Source organism: Neophocaena asiaeorientalis, unplaced genomic scaffold, assembly GCF_003031525.2.
Source record: "Neophocaena asiaeorientalis asiaeorientalis breed wild unplaced genomic scaffold, Neophocaena_asiaeorientalis_V1.1 scaffold150, whole genome shotgun sequence".
NCBI classification, from domain to species: Eukaryota; Metazoa; Chordata; class Mammalia; order Artiodactyla; family Phocoenidae; genus Neophocaena; species Neophocaena asiaeorientalis.
In genome coordinates this window covers 17,252,328-17,255,822 of record NW_020176571.1, presented here as the reverse complement: position 1 = coordinate 17,255,822, position 3,495 = coordinate 17,252,328, and the positions used below count along the sequence as shown (strand labels likewise).

The window sequence follows — 3,495 nt, the reverse complement described above, 5'->3', positions numbered from 1 at the left end:
CAGAACTTGTTAAAGTGGCGTTAAAATTCACACCAAAACTTAAGGTCGAAGAGAAGCTGCTATAATTCTTTGTGGGGGCGGGAGGGTTAGAGAATAAGTTGGGAGAACACATCCTACCAGGATTTATGATATAACGGTTTAAGAATGGGCAAATAGACAAGTGGAGCATGATAAAGATTCCAGAAAAAGACCTACACACATGTGAGATCTTTGAATATGATAAAAGTGGCATTGAAAATTAGGAAAGGATGGAGAAACAGTACTGGAATAACTGCTATTTGTATGGGAAAATTTTTTTGATCCCACTGTTACCCAAAAACTGGGTTTGCCTCTTCGTGGGTGTCAAGCCAAAAGACACAACCAAGGCAAAAAGCTGGAGAAGGTAGTATTTATTACTTGCAGCAAGTGAGAACACCAGGGATCTTTCCCAAAGCAACGTCTCCTCGAACAGCAAAATTGGAGAAGTTTTAAGCTAAGGGAACAGGCATATTCATGAATATGCTTGAGTTAAGGAGAATTCAGCATATTATTGGGGCAAAGGTCAACAGAGTCCAAGCTTTAGTCTTGGACTAAAGGTTTTTTTTTTGGTGGTGGTGGTGGTGGTGGTGAAGGGGGGGGTGGGGGGGTGGGGGGGGGGGCTTAGTTCCTGTAGAACAACTCAAAGATATGTATCAGATTATGTATATCCACTGAGGAGGAACTAGGACTGTTTTATAGCTGAACTGCTGCTGCTTGACTGCTTTTCCACTGTTGCTACATTCCTTTGTTCCCTTAAGATCATTAATCACTGAGACCTGTTCAAGGGCAAGCATTGCAGCCAAGCTTAGATCACAAAATGGCTTAGGCCAAAAATGGCTTCTCTTATGTCAAGAAAGCCATGCCTGGTTTTCTTTCTCTGGGGACCCCCTAGCCTATCTGCTTACAGACTTAATTAAAATTTAAAACTTCTGCTCTGTGAAAAACTTCTCTGTGTTAAGGGAGTGCAAATCCAAGACACAGACTGGGAGAAAATATTTGCAACAACAGATATCTGATGAAAGATTTGTATCTGAAAAAAAAAAAAAAAAAAGATTTGTATCTGAAATACGCAAATAACTCTGAAAACGTAACAATTGGAAAACAACCCAGTTTAAAAATGGCCAAAGGATCAGAACAGCCACCTCACCCCAAGATGAAATACAGACAGCAAACAAGCATATGAAAACATGTTCAACATCATGTCATTAGGGAATTGCAACTTAAAACTACAAGATAACACTACACACCTATTAGAATGGCTGAAATCCAAAATACAACACATGCTGGTGAAGATGTACAGAAACAGGACCTCTCATTCATCACTGGTGGGATGCAAAATGGTACAGCCACTTTGGAAGAGTCTGGAAGATTCTTACAAAGATAAACATAGTCTTACCATGTGATCCATAATCATTCTCCTTGATATTTACCCAAATGAGTTGAAAACATACGTACATCCACACAAAAAACCTGCACATGAATATTTATAGAATCTTCATTCATAATTGCCAAAACTTGGAAACAACCAAGATATTTGTGAATAGGTGAGTAAGAATAAAAAAAACTAAAACAACAACAACAACAAAAACTACTGGTACATCTATTCAATGGAATATTATTCAGCAATAATAAGGAATGAGGGATCAATCCACCAAAAAAAAAGGAACCTTAAATGCATGTCGTTAAGTCAAGGCAGCCAATCTGAAAAGGCTATAAAATGATTCCAACTGTATTACATTCTGGAAAAAGCAAAACAATATTAGGCACAATAAAAACATCAGTGGTTGCCAAGTGTCTAGCCAGAGGGAAGGAAGGATGAATAGATGGGGCACAGGGAATTTTAGAGCTGTGAAACTACTCTGTATGATACTGTAATGGCGGATAGATGACATGAATTTTACAAAACCCATAGAACTGTACAACACAAAGAGTGAACCCTCCTGTAAACTAGAGGCTTTAGTTCATACTTATGTCTTTGACAAGGCAGTAGTTATTTTCAAAATGTGAATGAATGAATGAAAAAAGTGTATAAGAAAATATAGGATCGGTTGGCCTTGTTCTCCACTTTTCTGTTTTTCTTTTTGCAGATGCCACCCTGCTCTCATCAGCCGCTGGCCCGCCATCTCCTTGAGCCCTAACACCATGCCTACAATTAAGTTGCAGAGTTCTGGTGGAGAGATATTTGAAGTTGATGTTGAAATTGCGAAACAATCTGTGACTATTAAGACCATGTCGGAAGATTTGGGAATGGATGATGAAGGAGATGTTGATCCAATCCCCTTGCCAAATGTTAATGTAGCAATATTAAAAAAGGTCATTCAGGGGTGCACCCACCACAAGGATGATCCGCCTCCTCCTGAGGATGGTGAGGACAAAGAAGAGTGAACAGATGATATCCCTGTTTGGGATCAAGAATTCCTGAAAGTTGACCAAAGAACACTTTTTGAGCTTATATTGGCAGCAAACTACTTAGACATCAAAGGTTTGCTTGATGTTACCTGCAGGACTGTTGCCAATATGATCAAGGGGAAAACTCCTGAGGATCAAAAAAAAAAAAAAAAAAAAAAAAAAGATTTTACTGAAGAAGAGATAGCCCAGGTACACAAAGAGAACCAGTGGTGTGAGAAGTGACATTTTGTGTCTGATGCTGTAACACTGTAAGGATTGTTCCAAATACTAGTTGCACTGCTTTGTTTATAGTTGTTAATATTAGAAAAACGGTCCACAAATGCAGCAGCAAATCAGTTGTATTAGCAGAATGTTGTCCTCATTGCATGTGTAGTTTCAGTACTGATTCCAAACTTATGACTCAGTTTCTTCTAGTATGATCAAAAGTTCTTTCTTCTTTGCTCTGAATAAAATTGAACTGTGGGTTCTCTATAGAAAGTAGCATTTTGGGCTCTCCCTCTTTTTGTAAAGCAATTTCTGCCTAGTTTATTGTCCGGTTAACTTTAGTTTAGTGACTTTTAAAAGTTGGCATTGTAGGGACTTCCCTGGTGGTGCAGTGGTTAAGAATCCGCCCGCCAATGCGGGGCACATGGGTTTGATCCCCGGTCTGGGAGGATCCCACATGCCACAGAGCAGCTGAGCCCGTGCGCCACAACTACTGAGCCTGCGCTCTAGAGTCCACGAGTCACAACTACTGAAGCCCGGGCGCCTAGAACCTGTGCTCTGCAACAAGAGAAGCCCCTGCTCACCGCAACTAGAGAAAGCCCACGTGCAGCAACAAAGACCCAATGCAGCCAAAATTAAATAAATTAAATAAATAAAATTTTAAAAAACTTCTTTAAAAGTTGGCATTGTAAGTAAAACAACTTGCAAAAAATTTTCTGAAATAGAATTAACAATGTATTATATTTATTCATGAGTTGGAAACTGGAAAAAGGCTACTTGAGGTAAATGTTATCAGAGTGGGGTTATCAGAATGTCTTCCAGCTTCCTGGAGTCAGAGTACCACTGGTATTGATTAGCCTGTAT

General features: G+C 39.4%; 1 pseudogene; it reads left to right on the top strand.

Annotated features, from left to right (window-relative positions):
• Positions 1–2,105: 2,105 nt before the first annotated feature.
• Positions 2,106–3,002, top strand: LOC112391667 (S-phase kinase-associated protein 1 pseudogene; annotated as a pseudogene).
• The last annotated feature ends 493 nt before the right edge of the window (positions 3,003–3,495 follow it).